Source organism: Salvia splendens, chromosome 21 (assembly GCF_004379255.2).
Source record: "Salvia splendens isolate huo1 chromosome 21, SspV2, whole genome shotgun sequence".
NCBI classification, from domain to species: Eukaryota; Viridiplantae; Streptophyta; class Magnoliopsida; order Lamiales; family Lamiaceae; genus Salvia; species Salvia splendens.
This window is the reverse complement of record NC_056052.1, coordinates 20,004,508-20,022,972: the sequence shown is the minus strand read 5'-3', so window position 1 is coordinate 20,022,972 and position 18,465 is coordinate 20,004,508. Positions and strand designations below refer to the sequence as shown.

General features: G+C 41.5%; 1 pseudogene; it reads left to right on the top strand.

Moving 5' to 3' along the window:
- The first annotated feature begins 7,639 nt into the window (after positions 1-7,639).
- Positions 7,640-17,264, top strand: LOC121783676 (annotated as a pseudogene).
- The last annotated feature ends 1,201 nt before the right edge of the window (positions 17,265-18,465 follow it).

The following is an 18,465-nucleotide window of genomic DNA, read 5'->3' as shown; positions in this document are numbered from 1 at the left end:
ACCAAGAGCATGGATGTGGATGCTTTTAATAGTATAAAAGACGAATAATTATATAGTAGATTGCATTGTATTATGCTTTAATGAACTCCTATCAGTTGTTACACAATTTTTTATGGTTTCAATTCTAGTTATACATGAAAAGTGTATTCTAATTTAATAAGCATTGTCATTTGATTTTTCATAAAATTTCATTGATTCTCGTCTTGATTCTTGTTTTTAATTAAATCTTCTTTCTAATACTCCATCTCAAATTGAGAATCGAGTATTTCGATACTTAACTCACTACAATATTCAGTTCGATTATTTATACTTGTATTCAAGAATTGTTCATTTTTTATTAGGCGTATAGGCTCAAATATAATCAAGAATTTTTCAATTTTCTCTGTTGACAATTATCTCTCCATTATTACCCAATGATCAGAGTGAAAACCAGCATGTCTCTCTCAAAAGTGAATAGGTCATTCATTCATTAAGTAAAATAATTACTACTATGTATCAATTTATATTTAATAGGTTTTAGTTATAATAAATTAATAATCTACTCTGGCCCAAACCTGTGCATAATAGACTTCCGCCTCTCCAAAATATTACCACTAAAAAGCCCACGTTTTACTCTGCACTATACAATAAATGCCTCATTTTGGAATTTTTGTGCATGTAAGAGTATCCACAATGGCGAGGGGATCGGGCGGACGATATGCGATTATCGTCCTCGGGCAAAATCGTCCAACCATTGCAGGAGACAATGCATCGGGCGCTCGAGCAGGACGACCGAAAGTTCGGTCTTCTAGGTCGGTCGCCCGACGTTTGCAAGGCGTCAGACGAGGACGCCCGAGGATGACTGCGACGTTTTTAATTTCTGTTTCTTTTTTTTTAATTCCAAACTTTATAAATACTTGAAGGGTTCGGAGATGTGCTGACTGTATGATTCTTTTGATGGTGAATTCCTAGGTCCATAGGATTCGCTAGAGCACAGGGTCTAGGAGATCATGAACTTTCAGAATGCAATCGTTGTCACAACAACCCCCGCTTCAAAACATCAACCCTCTACACTACTGGCAAGTATGGGGAAGTCGGGATCGAATCCATGAGGAAGGAAGGGTTAGAATGCATTGAGGGAAATTTTGGATGGTTCGGCTGTTGCCACGCAACATGAGAGTTGAGTTTTAACTATTAGGCATGGGAAATTAAATCTAATCTATTCTAACTACCATATCTGGAGAATTGAAAATACGTAGAATATAAATGCATGCATGGTTCTGAACAAAATTCAACTTAGAATATTCACGAAACTTCCTAGGTCAAGTAAATGAGTTTCCTAAAATAGCTAGGCACAAGACAGGCGAAAGTAACGACAAAACAGATTTCCCTAACTGGCAACTGACAGAAAGCTGCAATTAACAAGTTAAAGCAAATTCGACTATAACTACTGATTGACTTCATCTTCTTCAACAAGCGGGCACGAAATGAACAAAATAGAACATAAAAACAGAGCATACTACAAATCAAACAACGAACGCTAAGATTAAACTAAGAACAATTAGATCTAATCTACTGGACCAAGTAAATCAGCGACAATAGAGATTTCCATGCAGATCCAAACTCACGTACTCAGATTTGGACAATCAGAAGAAAATCTAAGCTAGTTCTATCAAATTCATCACCAACTAAACCAGATCCACAACGTTCTATACCATTCCGACTCCGATTCAACCTCAATTCAATAGATCAACTCCGATCTCAACTCCGATCAACAATTCAATTGCGAAAAGCATCCAACTCAGTAAACAGAACAATAAGCATCAGATCCAAAATAAAACCGAAAACGAAACTAGATTAACCATAAACTGCAAATCAAGTCACAAAATAGTAGCCAAATTTCCGATAAAGAAATCGGCGAAAGAGAGTACGTGCGAAAAGTAAATTGTTTCTTCGCTCTTTATCGGAGCGGTGTTACACTTCCAAACTGAACAAAACACCACACTATACTACCCCAGATCTCCCATGGAACCAAGTGCGCGAGCTAAGTGTGTGAACTCAGAGAGCGGACCGAAATACCCAAGGAAATTTTCTAACTAAAAGCCTCCCGAAAAAAAACCTTTTCCTTTGATATTTTTCCTCGTATTTATAGGCACTGCTCCAATCCCTAGGGCAATCGGTATTTGTGATTTGACAATTGTGCCCTTGAGGATTCTGCTCATTTTCTTCACTTTTTGCTCATGTTTCCTCTACCCTGGTAAATAGAACACATTCCTGGGTCGGACAGATATTTCACACACCTGGACTCATAAATGCGCGTTAGCACTGTAGAAAATACAGAATTTATATCTAAAATAGATGCATGAAACGAGCCTTATCGATACTCCCTCCCTCATTTACCTTTTTTCATACTTTTTTGCTAATGCTTGGCGAATTCTAGAAAGTTTCACCCTGCCGGATGATTTTACCGTGGATTAATTCCACCCGGCCGGGTCCGTCAATCTGGCGTTTTTCGAAGTTGAAAATGCGATTTTAGAAGAGGGGAATAAGAAGGAAGATTTAGGTTAATTATACTCATTCTCTACCAGCCGCCAAACACACACTCTCTCTCTCTGAAGAACTCTTGGAAGAAGATTGAAGATTCAAGCTTCAATTCCTCCGCCAATTGTAATTCGTATCATGATTTCCATTGTTTTTCTTAGTTTCTTTTTGTTTTCTACCATGAACATGATTAGCTAAACTTTTCATGGAGAATTCTTAGTGAAGATGCATTGATTCGAAGTTTTAATCCAATTGACTTTGTTTTTATCTTGTTCTTGCAATTGTTTGAATTATTCTTGTGTTTTTTCCTGTCAATTGCTTGATCACCAATTGGGAGTGTTAGGGTTTCTTAGAGTAAACGGGAGATGAAATATTTAATCTTGAAAGAGGAATAATTCACACATTAATTCAATAGAACTCGGGAGAGTTGAGATTCTGAGTGGGATCATTAATCTAATCAAAATGTTAGAAGTTAGGTCTAAGAATTAGAAGGGGACTACAATTATTACACCTAATCTACGGATTTCTCACCTCAAGAGGGGGTTTAATCTACAATTGTGATTGATTCAACAATTCTGGAGACTTTAAATGGTGAATCGGTTTCAATTGGGTTAGGCTATCAGTTGTGCATCGGATCCTTGAATTCTGCATATTTCTCCATCATTTTCTACAACTTGCTTCATTGTTCTCTTGTTTAAGTGCTTTATTTCAATCTCCGAATTTATATGCTTTTAGTAGTTGTTAGTTTCAAAACCAAAATTCTTGATCGTCTGGATAGTAGTTGAAATTTGTTCGTGGTACTTAGGTTTACACTTAATTGTCTCTGTGGGATACGATATACTCTTGCTTGCTATTTTCTACGATAACCCCATACACTTGCAGGTATTATTTGGACCCAAGCACAACAATGGAACGCAGATGCCCTGGCGTGGAGGGCCCAGTGCGACACCCGGTTAGACAACTTTGGGAACCGGTTAGCCCATTTTGGGGAACAGATTCAGCACCTGCACACTCGGCTCGACGCTAGTGATGCGGAACATCAGGCTTTCTACCGGGCATACTACGCGAGGTTCCTGCCGCCTTCGGAATAGAGGTATCTCAACCATCCACTTCTCTTCAAACCTATTCTATCATCTGTCTTGAATAAATTTGGGGGGTTCTGACGTGGATTGGTTGTTTCTTTCTCCACTTGTTTAAGGAATGTGTACTTGAGACTATTTTGGTTTTATTTTGCTTATTTCTGTGTCATTTGGTGTAAGTCCTGCCTGTGGGACTCGAATTTGAATATGGATGACTGTAAGATAATTTGTGCTAAGTAATGGGTTGATAGTTGATGATGATAACTGTTTTGGCTTGAAAATTTTGAGGAGAATGGTTAGGGACTTGCGTGATCAACTCATGATTTAATTAGGAGTGAAGTGCTTGTTTACTTGGTCAATGTTAATCCCGGTGAGATTTGAGCCATATTTCGTTCATGTGTGATTTGATTGGGTACTTGCTTTTGTTTCTAGAACATGCTCCCTGTCATGTCGAATCTATATAGTGGATGTGTACTTAAGTGATGAAGTTAGGCATTCTTTGATTACCCTCATGCACTTGTAAAATCCATAGTTAACCTTCATAGCCAAAAAATGTGTTTGATTGTTGGAAAGCATTGTTTTAAATCACTCTCTAAAGTGAAAGCCTATAAGGGATGCACATTGTCATAAGTGCTTAAGAAGGGATGTAAAAAAATAAAAAAATTAAAAAAAAGGTTTAAGCTAGACGAAGTCTAGAAGAAAAAGAAAAAATTGTAAATATATAAAAAGTGTGATGGGGATTTGAATAAGTGGGTTTTGGAAGTTAGGAGGAAGCTTGATGAAATCGAGTTTATTTGAGAGTTGTCTTGGTGAATGGTTATTGTGGAGATGTGTGCTCCAGTTATATTCTTCAGACGCTATAGCCTAAATGTTTCCTACCGTCCAAAGAGCCTACACTACAACCCGAATAAAGACCTTTCTGATCTTAGGTTCACTTTCACATCCGAGCAGAGGAGACGTTTGGCGTTGAGCAAGCCTATGGTAAGCATTACATGTTACTTGATTTGAGTGTTTACATTACCTCTTTATACACTTGAGTGAGAGGGAAGATGAAAAAAAGGGAGAAAATCACACTCCCTCAACCTTGTGAGAGCATTGACACCAAGTGATATACGAGACAGTAGCTTCAATTAATGTTTGGTTGATTTCTGTATGTTTCCTACCTTCGAACTTGTTTTGAAAAATTTTCTGAAGCAATATATCAATCACACCTCTATGCACAATTTTCTTATTCTTATTTGAGGACAAACAAAGGTCTAAGTTTGGAGGAGTTGACAAACTCGCATTTTAGTGTCATGATTTGTATGTTGATGTGCTTAATTGTTGAGTTTTTGTGCTCAAAATGGTTATTTCCAACCAATTACTATATGTTTTGGAGTTCACGTGTTTGTTGAGTGTTTTAGGCAAAAATAGGCGAAATTGGGGTAAAAAGAGCTCCACCCGACCGGGTGATATTCTGTGAATAATTTCACCCGGCCGGGTGGTATTCAGAAGCCTTGGAGAGGTCAGAAAGGATCGAAGAACTAATAACCGGCCGGGTGAATTTCCTGTGTAATAATTACACTCGGCCGAGTGGTTTGCTAATGCTTGGCGGATTCCAGAAAGTTTCACCCGACCGGGTCCGTCAATCTGGCGTTTTTCGAAGTTGAAAATGCGATTTTAGAAGAGGGGAATAAGAAGGAAGATTTAGGTTAATTATACTCATTCTCTACCAGCCGCCAAACACACACTCTCTCTCTCTGAAGAACTCTTGGAAGAAGATTGAAGATTCAAGCTTCAATTCCTCCGCCAATTGTAATTCGTATCATGATTTTCATTGTTTTTCTTAGTTTCTTTTTGTTTTCTACCATGAACATGAGTAGCTAAACTTTTCATGGAGAATTCTTAGTGAAGATGCATTGATTCATAGTTTTAACCCAATTGACTTTGTTTTTTTCTTGCTCTTGCAATTGATTGAATTATTCTTGTGCTTTTTCCTATCAATTGCTTGATCAACAATTGGGAGTGTTAGGGTTTTTTAGAGTAATCGGGAGATGAAAGATTTAATCTTGAAAGAGGAATAATTCACACCTTAATTCAATAGAACTCGGGAGAGTTGAGATTCTGAGTGGGATCATTAATCTAATCAAACTGTTAGGAGTTAGGTCTAAGAATTAGAAGGGGACTTCAATTATTACACCTAATCTACGGATTTCTCACCTCAAGAGGGGGTTTAATCTACAATTGTGATTGATTCAACAATTCTGGAGACTTTAAATGGTAAATCGGTTTCAATTGGGTTAGGCTATCAGTTGTGCATCAGATCCTTGAATTCTGCATATTTCTCCATCATTTTCTACAACTTGCTTCATTGTTCTCTTGTTTAAGTGTTTTATTTCAATCTCTGAATTTATATGCTTTTAGCAGTTGTTAGTTTCAAAACCAAAATTCTTGATCGTCTGGATAGTAGTTGAAATTTGTTCGTGGTACTTAGGTTTACACTTAATTGTCTCTGTGGGATACGATATACTCTTGCTTGCTATTTGCTACGATAACCCCGTACACTTGCGGGTATTATTTGGGTAAAATAAAGTTGAGTCAAGTACGCATCCGAGCCAAGAAGATGATATGAGCAAGAAGTTAGATTTAGATGACTAGTTTATGTTTTTTTAAATTAAGTATGATGTAGTTTTTTTTAGTTAAGTATGATGTAGTTTTTTTCTAATTAAGTAATATAGTTATTTTTTTAAAATTTGTGGTGTTTAGTATAATATATTTTGGTATTTTAGTAATTAAAAACAAAAATAAAAAATATTAATATTAAAAATTAAATGAAAATTGAGTTTAATTGATAGTGCGAAACCATTGCAGAAAGAATGGGCAGACTAAAAAATACTGACGTTGCAACCACTAGGGCATCCATTGTGGATGCTCTAAGACCTCTTATTGTGAAAGCCTTAATACATCGATTGTGGATGCTCTAAGACCTCTTATTGTGAAGGCCTTAATACATCCATTAATTTAATTCCTTATAAGACGTTGAGAATTATGAAGAAAATTTGATAAAAACAAAAATTAGTACTCCCTCCGTCCCAATTAAGTTGAGTCGTGTTCTCTTTTGGGATGTCCCAATTAAGTTGAGTTATTTTCTTTTTTGATAAAAAACAAAACATCTAATCACTTTTACTTTATTACATCACCTACTTTACTCTCTTTTTATCTTTCCTATTTTATTCATTTATCCTACTTTTCTAACACAATTTCTTAATCTTCGTGCCCAAAAGCTTTGACTCAACTTTATTGGGACAGATAGAGTACAATTTAAGTTTCATTTTTCTATTTTAATTTTATAATACCATTTTAATTCCTTATAAGCCATTGAGAATTATGAAGAAAAATTGATAAAAATAAATTAGTAAAGTTTTAGTTCCATTTTTATATTATAATTTTATAATATTAGTATGATGAGTTGGTGGATAAAAAAATAAATGAATTTTTATTGTAGTTTACCAAAATGATAAAATAAGATAAAAATGATAAAAATAAGACCTTTTATCTCGGATAGAGAATATACCATTATAATAATGTTTTGTTCGCACTAGGTGACTCGACCGAGTCACATAACCAGCTCAAATGAGTTATGCTTGGTCATCTTGCTTACCACTTAATGACATAGTACTTATTTTTCATTTTGAGATGTTCGCTCAAAATGATAAAGTATGTTTCTAAAAAATTACACTTTTTATTTTATTCCCTTTCCATTTAACTTACTAAATAATATTACTTCATATGTCCCTCTGTAATAGAGGTGTTTCTTTTCGGCACGGAATTATAGAAAAAGTTGTTTTAAGTAAGTTAAGTAAAAGGAGAAACAAAGTAAAAATTAAAGAAAAAAGATGGAGAGAGAGTAAAGTAACATAGAAAAAATGTACTCCCTCCATTCCATAATAGATGTCACACTTTCCTTTTTAGATTGTCCCACAAAAGATGTCACATTTCCGTTTTTGGAAAAAGTTCTATCTCACATTAATATAAAAATTATATTTTCTCTCTTCATTTAACACACAAAATAACCGTCTCATAAGTTTGACATCTTTTGTGGGACAGACGGAGTACTACTACAACAACTAAAAATATGTTGTCAGAACAACTAATTTGGGACAGAAAGAACACTATACTTGAAAGTACATGTGCATTAACACAATTAAAATAAGAAATTTGGCATGCTCTTTTCTCCTTATAAGACATGTATTTCTTCCCCCCATTTTGTAGGCACCATTCTAAAAAATATGCAATCCATTCCCTCTTAAAAACTCTTCCACACTCCGCCATGATCAGTCCCCACAAAATATTCCTCCTCATAGCTGTCTCCGCCACCTCCGCGGCCGCCGCCGAGGACCCCACCGAAGCAGCCTCGCATGGCAACAAGAGCGAAGCCCTTAAGCTCAAACTGGTCGCCATCTCCTCCATTCTCACCGCCGGCGGCCTCGGCGCCAGCTTCCCCCTCCTCGGCCGGAAGCTGGCCGCCCTCCTCCCTGAAAACGACATATTCCTCATGGTCAAGGCCTTCGCCGGCGGCGTAGTGCTCGCCACCGGATTCGTCCATATCCTCCCCGACGCATTCCGGAGCCTGACCTCTCCCAAATTCCCCTTCTCCGGATTCATCGCCATGGCGGCCGCCATCGCGACCCTCGTGGTCGACACGGTCGCCACCTCCTTCTACGGGAGCGTGCACTCGAGCAAGGACGAGGAGGCGGCCGGCGACGCCGACTCTGCCTCAGGTCCCAATGGGACCACGCAGTCGGATATTCTCCGACAGCGCATAATATCACAAGTACGTTTGTTCAGCGTACATTTAACCTTGATGTTCTTGATTCCATACAGTTTTTTTTTCTTTTTTTTCTTGTCTTCCAAATTTGAATGATGATGATGAAGGTGTTGGAGGTGGGAATGGTGGTGCATTCGGTGGTCATCGGGATATCGCTGGGGGCGGCTCGGAGCGCCGCCACGATAAAGCCGCTGCTGATTGCGCTGTGTTTTCACCAATTCTTCGAAGGGATGGGGCTTGGAGGATGCATCTCACAGGTATTTATATATTACATACATACGTAGATAAATACTCTCCAACAATATTTTGCATAGAATCGTCGAATTTGGAATAATGCATATGTTGACATAATGTTGTTGGTGAGAAATTATATGAAGTCATGATGCTAGAAAAGTTATTCTCGTCCCCACCGTGAATATGTGAAGAAGAATTCTGATTCATTGAGGCCACCAATTAAAATTTAGACCCCTAAATTTTGTCCTTGTATATCAATTTGAAAATCTAAAATTCTAGTAAATCATTATGTCGGTTGATGAATTTTTGATCCTATATGGCAAGAATTTCATTTTTCTTAGAGTATCCACCATAGGTGGAAGAGCCACACCACAGTCACAAAAAAACTTATCCACCTGGTCATCAATAGCCACAAAAACTTATCCGTGTAGTCATCACAGTCACAAAAACATGTCCAGCCACAAATCAAATTATAATTGTTGGTATATTTTAATTGGACTAGAATAAAATTAATTGAAAAAAATAATTAGAAATAAAAATATATAATTCATTAACAAAAAATAAAAAAAATTTGCCGGAAAATCACCGCCTCGGCGCCGCTTCGTCACCGCCGTGTATCCGGCGCGTCCACCACGGCCGCGGCGAGCGCCGCAGCCATCTACTGTGGTTACTCTTAATTCATCATTTTGAATACTACAAGAAGTTTATATTACTTTATTAGGGAATTTTGGGGTTGGTTATCCTATAATACGTGCATAGCGAATTCTAGGGATGTTAATCGGGGCAGTCCAGCGGGTTTCGGGCCAATCTTATCGGGTTGAGGGCTAATCGAGTTTTTTTTCGGGTTATGAAAGTTCAAGCCTAACCCTAAAAGCTCGGGTTTCGGGTTAGCCCAACAGGTTAATCGGGTTGCTCCCGATAAAATTAACATGCGATCAATCCAATAACTAATGATGAAAATTAGTTATATTTATAAAATGTAAAACATTTAATTATGATAAATTTGATAATTTGAGATATTGTACATGCATAAACTCAAACATAAACATGATCAAATATCAAACATAAACATGATCAAATATTAATATTTGATATTTGCGCAAAATGAAATATAAACATATCTCCTAGTATGATTCCTTCAAAATTAGTTTATAATATAGAAATTATGAATGGTTTCGATATTCCAAAGTTCCAATTCATCCGAATAATTTGAATAAGTAGGCGAGATTCGAGTGGCTTAAAACTGTGGTTATGACGGTATTCTTCTCGGTGGGATCGGGATTGGAATCGGGATTGGTAACGTCGGAGTGACAGTGGAGGGTGTGTTCGAGTCAGCATCGGCCGGGATATTGATATACATGGCCCTCGTCGATCTATTAGCAGCCGATTTCATGAGCCCCAGGATGCAAAACAATGTGAAGCTTCAATTAGGAGCACATTGATGGGGTACGTACTAAACAAGCCCAATAGCAGTGACGGCCCATCAGCCCAAAGCCCAAGGAAGAGTATCAGTTCGGCATTACCAAAGAGTTCGGCCCCAGCCTACAGCTCGGTAAAAGCCGACCAATCAAGCTCTACTCTCAGATCGGCAAAAGCTGCTCGGCAATAGTTCAGAAGTTCGGTCTCAGTATTCGACCGAACTGGGAGATAGTGGACTCATGCAGAACCTCCACGACCTCCACTACACGATCTATTTAGTGGTGTCAACTCATGCAGGATCTCATGCAGGATAGCGGACCAAACAAAGAGATAGTGGACCCATGCAGGATCTCATGACCTCCACGACATCCACTACCTAGTTAGTGGTGATGCAAGCCACGACCTAGTTTAGTGGTGATGCAAGCCACGATCTTAGTTCAATGTATAAATAGAACTTAGATCAGATAGAGGAAGGGCGCTAGACATCAAATATCATATAGCAAGTCTGTATTTGTAAGCTGTAAACCAGATCAAGCAATACAATCTTGCCCTCCTTTCTTCCCGTGGACGTAGATTTACCTCAGTAAATCGAACCACGTAATTCCTTGTGTCGTGATCTATATTTTTCACCCGCATTTGTTACCATCAAAAATTCGCCCAACCATCACTGGCGCCGTCTGTGGGAAACAGAGAACCAAATCTGTGATAAAAGCGAGTTTTTGATCCTCTTCCACCAAAAAAATGCATACCAGATCACGTAACACCCATAATACCGTTCGTGATAACCATGAGGAAGCTAGTCCCGCCCGCAGGTCTGGAAAACAGCCTCGGGAGAAATCTACTTCCAGTTCTCACGGAGAAGGAACAAACCGCTCAAAGACTCATCGCACCGAGTCTTCCCAGCAGCCCAATTTGAACGAGGCTGTCAAGTTGTTTTTGGCCGAGAAGCAGGAAGAGTTCTTAATTTTCCTGCAAAAGGGCCAAAAGCCGAAGACGAAAACGGTGGATTCTCCCTCCTCATCCAGACATGAAAGTCACTACCGCAGTAGTGCCGTGTCTTCCAGGAAGAAGAATCCTCAACCCCGACATGTTCCTGTTCCTCCTCGGTACCGGAATCACAGGAGAACTCCATCTCCTCCATACCGAAGAGATGTCGGGTTCGCCATGTACGGAGCATTGAAGACTCCGTTCTCGGACGATATCACCCGAACTTCCTTACCACAGAACTACCGAACTCCGTCAATGACTTATGACGGGTTAGTGAATCCTCATGACTTCCTGGGACGCTATCAGTATAACATGGCGAACCAGGGTCTCAATGAGGTCCATATATGCAAGCTGTTTCCCGAGCTGCTTATCGGGAACGCAAGAAGGTGGTTCGATAGCCTCCCCCAAGGCAGCATTAGATCTTACCGAGATCTAATGGATGCTTTCCACAGGAGGTTCTTTCAGAAAGCGGAAGCCCGAATCACTTCGGCTCAGCTGCTTTCTACACGTCAAGGTCGCGACGAAAAGATCAGCGACTTTATGACGAGGTTCCACAAGGAATGCCTACAAGTAGATGATCTCAATGATCTACTTGTCATTTCGGCATTCCAAAATGGAATCCTGCCCGGAGCTCTCTACAGAAAGCTCGTGGAATGCAGTCCGCAAACAGCTCAAGAGATGTGGGACATTGCGGACCAGTTCTCCCGTGCCGATGAGGCAGACCGTCGCAAACGGTCTTTAGACAGCTCATCCCGAGGAGACGGGAGGAAGCCCGATCATAGCGATCAGGGACATCCTCGCCGAACTCCTTTTGGCGATCAGGGACATCCTCGCCGAACTCCTTTTGAAAGGATTCAAAGGACTCCGGTGCAAGACCGATTGGGGCCACGTCTCAATCCTGAGAAGCCGCCCGCCCGCCGTGATTCCGGTTGAGATCGGCGTACCCAGTCCCCGAACTCTAAATTTCTCCTCAGAAATGAATGATGACGGACTGAGAGCCGAACTAGATCTGGCCGAAGAAAGAAGAGAATTGGCCTGCATAAAAGCAGCCAAGTACAAGGAGCAAGTAGCCCGGTATTATAACCAAAGGGTGAAAAAGCTGCAATTTCAAGTGGGAGATCTCGTCTTGAGAAACAACGAAGTAAGCCGAGCAGAAAAGCTGGGCAAACTCGAACCCACATGGGAAGGTCCATATCGGGTGTCAGAAGTCCTCGGCAAAGGGTCTTATAAATTGACTCACATGTCAGGAGAACAAGCACCCCGAACATGGTACATTTCCAACCTCAAGAAGTTCCATTTGTAAGAGACAGTCCAGTCAGTCAGTCTTGTGTCTAGTTCGGTCCTAGGGGTATGTGCTTTCTTTGTTTTTTTTACTTGTTTTTCATGTTTGTCTATGTGCGTTTTGTTCGTCTATGTGCGTTTTGTCTGTCTATATGCGTGTCGTCTCTTACAAATGTTACTGAGGTATCTTGTTCTTCGAAGGCTGATCCCCTTTTTAGAACATATATAAGCCAACGATTGTGAGTCCAAGCTTCTAAGGAGGATACAAGACCACAATTCAGCTTAAGAAACAAGCAGTTCGTCTGAAACGAACTGCAACAAAGGGAAAGTCCGATCCACGCGATAAAACTCGCCGAACTAGGACAAGGGAAAGTCCGATCCACGCGATAAAACTCGCCGAATTAGGACAAGGGAAAGTCCGATCCCCAAATTAGGACAAGGGAAAGTCCGATCCGAGCGATAAAACTCGCCAAATTAGGACACAAGCTTAGTCCGGTCAAAGAAATTTACTTCATAAGACCAAAGACGAGTCCGGTCAAAGAAGTTTACTTCATAAGACCAAAGACGAGTCCGGTCAAAGAAGTTTATTTCATAAGACCGAGGACCAAGTCCGGTCAAAGAAGTTTACTTCATAAGACCAAAGACGAGTCCGGTCAAAGGAGCTTACTTCATAAGACCGAGGACGAGTCCGGTCAAAGAAGTTTACTTCATAAGACCGAGGACGAGCATGATGAAATTTTTTCGCTGAGCTGTAAATACGCAGTGATAGAAGCGAAATGAAGATTTCATTTATTAAAACTTGTTCGGCATACAACTCCGCTGCCCTACGAGAAGGCGTTACGCTATTACAAAGGACTATTCTACTGTCCCTGGTTGCTAAAGTTGAGCCATCTATTCACAAAATCCTCGTGAAGCCGAGTTCGGGCGTTCCGGGCAGCTGAAGAATAAGCAGGTCGACGAGATGCTCTGATCGACCTACCGCCTCTTCCTTGAGTCCGGGAAGTACTGGCACCTCGGCGGCGAAGAGTCTCTTCACGAAGCATTTGTTGATCTTGCTCACTCATAATCACAGCTCCTCTACGAACTTCAGTCCGTCCTTGTCTTGACGTTTCCGGTTGCTCCTGAGTCCGTTCTCGTCTTGACGTTTCCGGTTGCTCCTGAGTTCGTTGCTGATTTGGAGTAGGATTTTGAGCAAGTGAATCAGAGGTTTGAGCTGGAGTATGAGCATCTGTTGGCGGGAAATGCCTAAGGAATCTCTCGATTGAAGGACGCCGGGAAAGAACGATGTCGTACCGAGAAGCCCAGCGCCGCAATGATTTCACAACTTGTTGGCAAGCCGAGCTCTCCAGCGCATTGTTCCTCCGGAGTACGTGATATTCCTCCCACAGTTCGTCAACTCGTTCCTGAACTTCAGAGATGGTCATTCCCCCGCGCCTGCTGATGAAATCCTCATACGCAGTCCTCTCAGCGACGGCAGTGTTCAGCTCGGCCTCCAGATCTTTCTTTTCGGACTCTAAGTCCTTATTGTCGGCCTCCAGCTTCACTAAACAAGCCAAGAGTTCGTCATTCTTCATCTGGTCAGCTATGGCTTTTTTCTCAGCTTCGTCTAAAGCGGAAGAGTACAGCCGCTTCCAGTGAAGTACCTCCAGCTCCTTAAGAGTTAAGAATACAAAGCAGCTATGTCAGTTCGGCATTTCAGTTTACTGAGCAGGTAGTAAACCACAACAGGAGTAAACGAGAGTACGAAAAGCTATACGAAGACACAAGTGCAGAAAGAAGAATTTTTTCATTCATAAGAAAAAAAATTTTACACAAGGAGGGCTTCAAGGCCATTTTACAAGAAGGAAGAAACTAAACTAAGAGAAGGGAGACGAAATCATACTCCGCCAGCTTCGTCTCCGGCTCCTCGGTGAGGTTCAGCTTCCTTCTCCTTGTCTGCCTCAGCTTCAGCCTCGGCTTCCCTGCTCCCCCCAGCCTGCTCGGTGCCCCCATCACCGATCAGCAGCACCTCTTGCTCGGCCTGCCTGTCTCCGGTCTGCTGATCAAGCTGCTCGGTCTCACCCTCTCCGTGGAAAATTGGAGCGGGTGAAACTGGCCCTAAGGAGGCAAAGATAGCCTCCATATTCTCGTCCCGGTCAGCTCGGCAACTACGAACTCGGTCAGCAGAAAGCAGGACCGAGGACGAAGCAAGCTCCTCAAGGAGCGGCAGACTCTGGAGACGAGCTGCTATCTCTCGGCCGTACAGCGGCAGGACGACTTCGGGCCCCTGCTCGGCATTATCGGTCATCAGTTTCAGCAGATCACCGACAAAGGCCGAAAATTGATTGCTCAGAAAGAGTTTCTCCGCGAAAGCACGGAGAACCTCCCCTTGGGCAACCACGGCGGCAGCATCCCTCCGTTTCGTCTGCTCTCGCTGGATGACGAGCTGGTTTTTGGCAAACTGGGCTTCATCCTAGGCCGAGATCCTAGCAGCTCTGGCCTTCTCAAAGTCTACCTTAGCCTGTTCGGCCTGGTGACGAGCAGCCGCCAACTTCCTCTGCATCTCAGCATAATCGTTGGACGCTTTGGAGAGTTCAACGGCGACAAGCTTGGAGAGCATATCGTTCCTCTGAAAATGGAAAAAGGAAAAAGTCAACCGAGGGGCCACAAAAAAATACAGGGAAAAAGCAAGGCCAGAAAATCAAGAAGAGAATTCACCTCGGCGAAGTCCGTGGGCCATAAAAAGGGCTCACAGATATGTTCCGAAGGAGGCGCCAAGACCACGTCTTTCTCCGGCGCTCTTGGGGGCTTCTGGGTCTTCCCCTTCCTATTTGCCGAAGTCGACTCCGGCTTCTTTGGATCCGAAGAGGTCTTTTGCCTCTTCGGATTCTTCTCGGCATCAGACGCCGAGCTGCTGGTTTTCGGCCTCTCCGGTTCCTTAGATTCGGAGGATTTGCGACCGAACTTGTTTAGCAAGTTCACTGCCAAAAAGCAAGAAAACAAGGTTAGTTTTCGTCGTCAAGGCAGTAATGCATAAAAAAGAAATCCTCACCCTCAGCCTCTTCGTCCGAAGACGAGGAGTCGAACACGAAGTCGCCCTTGACGAGCTCAGACTCCAGGTACTGCTTCCTAATCATAGGAATCTTATTGAGCTCGCCCTCGAGCTCGTCCAACGGTTCTAACCGAGGATGAGGAATCACGGACTTCGGCCCTCTCCAGGGAAAGCCCGGAGCCGCTGTCCTATTATAAAAAAAGAAGCGATGTTGCCACTTTGGCCACTTGGTTTTGCAGAAGGCCCTAAAAGGCTGTAAAGGGATCAAGTAAAACCAAGATCCTTTTCTCTTAAACTGGAAGAAATTAAGGATTGCCCTCAGAGACAGATCCTTATCTAACCTACGCAGTTCGGCAGCAAAGGCCGATAAGTGCCTCCAAGAGTTCGGAGTCACCTGACCTAAAGGGAGTTGAAAAAAATCAAGCAGCTCTACAAAGGCAGGGGGAAGAGGGAAACGAAGCCCGCATTCCAAGCCGGCTTCATAAACGGTGGCGTAACCCTCCGGCGGCGAGTCAGCCCTATGAAGGTCGTCAGGAATCGCAACCTTCCCCCCAGGAAAAAAATATTTTTCGTGTAGGGATATCACAGTATCCTTACTCAAGATGCTGTGAAAATACTCTACGGTCTTCTCCCCGGATTCTTTCCGGCTAGAAGACCCCTTATCCCCTTTCCTACCGCTACCTGACTCAGAAGAAGAAGAAGAAGACATAGTTCTTACTCTTTGAAAGTCTGAAGAAATTCTGAAGAAATTCTTGAAAGCGGAAGGAAATTTTTACGCGAAAGAGAGAGAATGCAGAAGAAGCAATAGCAAAAGTGTTCAACTGATGAAGAAAGGACGTATTTATCAGATTCGGAGAAGATTTCAAAATCATCGCACCGTTTCGAATCCCACCTTTTCAGGATTCAACGGCCGGATTTTACTGTCGCATTTAATGCAGTCACGCGCAAGGCACGTCCCCTGACGTCAGCCTTCCCCGTACCTTTATCCAGAATGCCGAAGTGACTCGCTTCGCCGAAGTGATTCACTTCGCTTTTCGGGGGGGGTAGTGATGGGGTACGTACTAAACAAGCCCAATAGCAGTGACGGCCCATCAGCCCAAAGCCCAAGGAAGAGTATCAGTTCGGCATTACCAAAGAGTTCGGCCCCAGCCTACAGCTCGGTAAAAGCCGACCAATCAAGCTCTACTCTCAGATCGGCAAAAGCTGCTCGGCAATAGTTCAGAAGTTCGGTCTCAGTATTCGACCGAACTGGGAGATAGTGGACTCATGCAGAACCTCCACGACCTCCACTACACGATCTATTTAGTGGTGTCAACTCATGCAGGATCTCATGCAGGATAGCGGACCAAACAAAGAGATAGTGGACCCATGCAGGATCTCATGACCTCCACGACATCCACTACCTAGTTAGTGGTGATGCAAGCCACGACCTAGTTTAGTGGTGATGCAAGCCACGATCTTAGTTCAATGTATAAATAGAACTTAGATCAGATAGAGGAAGGGCGCTAGACATCAAATATCATATAGCAAGTCTGTATTTGTAAGCTGTAAACCAGATCAAGCAATACAATCTTGCCCTCCTTTCTTCCCGTGGACGTAGATTTACCTCAGTAAATCGAACCACGTAATTCCTTGTGTCGTGATCTATATTTTTCACCCGCATTTGTTACCATCAAAAATTCGCCCAACCATCACACATATTTCTCTTCTTCTTGGTGCAGGGTCTATGTCCTTTCTAGCTATGTGGGCTTGACTATTTCCTTCATCACCCTTTTGTTAAACTTTATGACTTACTACGTCAAAACAGTATTGTTATAGTATGTATTTGTGGATATGTTAATTAATTTCTACAACTTCTCAATCTGAGGATATGGGGCTGAGAACTATTTGTCTCATTTAAATATCAAGGTGGATCTCCTATTTCATATATGGATGGATGTAGTAATTTAGCTGGATTTTTACTCAATGGCCAAAATGCATTCACTTTACCACACATAATTAAAAGTACTATGGAGAACTTCATTTATCAGTGTTCATTTTATTTATTTCATATAATTTGCAATTATGTAGTATATATTTATACATCATTATCAAAATTCGTATTTAAATAGCATCAAATAGAGATTTCATTAAAATTAAAAATATAATTTAAAATGAAAAAATTATTTGACTTAAATAAAAATTATTTGACTTAAATAAGAAAATGCATAATCAAAAATCACTCTTATCCTCAATTTTCTATCTAAGTTCTCCGTAAAAATTTTGTTTCACTATGGTCGGCTGGAACAACCTACCATGGTCTCAATTTTATTCCAACATGTCGAATTTCTTGACGTCGGCGGAACCCTCAGAGCTCAAAATGTATACATCTCTCATATGTCACACATGCTTGACATACCCGAGACACGGTCGTTGGATGGCATCAAACCATAAACGACTGAGCCAATGCTCGTGTTGCCTTCACCCAAGAGGAAACTAGAAAGTTGTTCATGTGTAAGTCAACATCTCGGAGGATCTGATTGTCAAAAATTCCTAAAAGGCAAAGATGTTTTGGGAGAGAATTGTGGAGACATAGAACATGTCACAGCCCTAAGGGACTCCCCCACGGTCCAACAAGAAGTTTCGGGCTCATTTAGAACGAGTGTGCTATGAAGTTCAAAAGTTCTATGCATGTGGCTACAGAACGTCCCAAGCGGATATTTTGGCTCATAATCTATCAAGAAGACAAAAGAAGTTTTTCAAAGTTGTCTTACCCTGGATGAAGGTTAAGCACATCGACAAGTGGGCTAGTGCCTAATGGTATAACGTCGAGTTCAAGGTCGGCTCTGAAACGACCATACAAGCATTGCGACCCCGACACATTACGAAATGGTTTAAATGAATGAGGCTTTTCATTTAACTTGTTGAATAACAACTTCAAGCGAGACACTAGCCAAATGTCCGAGCAAGCATTGGAGTCCCACTAGAAGTTTGTTAAAGGACTTGAAACGAGTTGAGGCTCTAAATTATACTCCCTCCATCCCCAAACAATAGTCTCATTTTGTCATTTTGGTTCATCTCGTAATAAGAGTCACATTTGGTTTAGGCACGAATTTTAAGAAATGTAA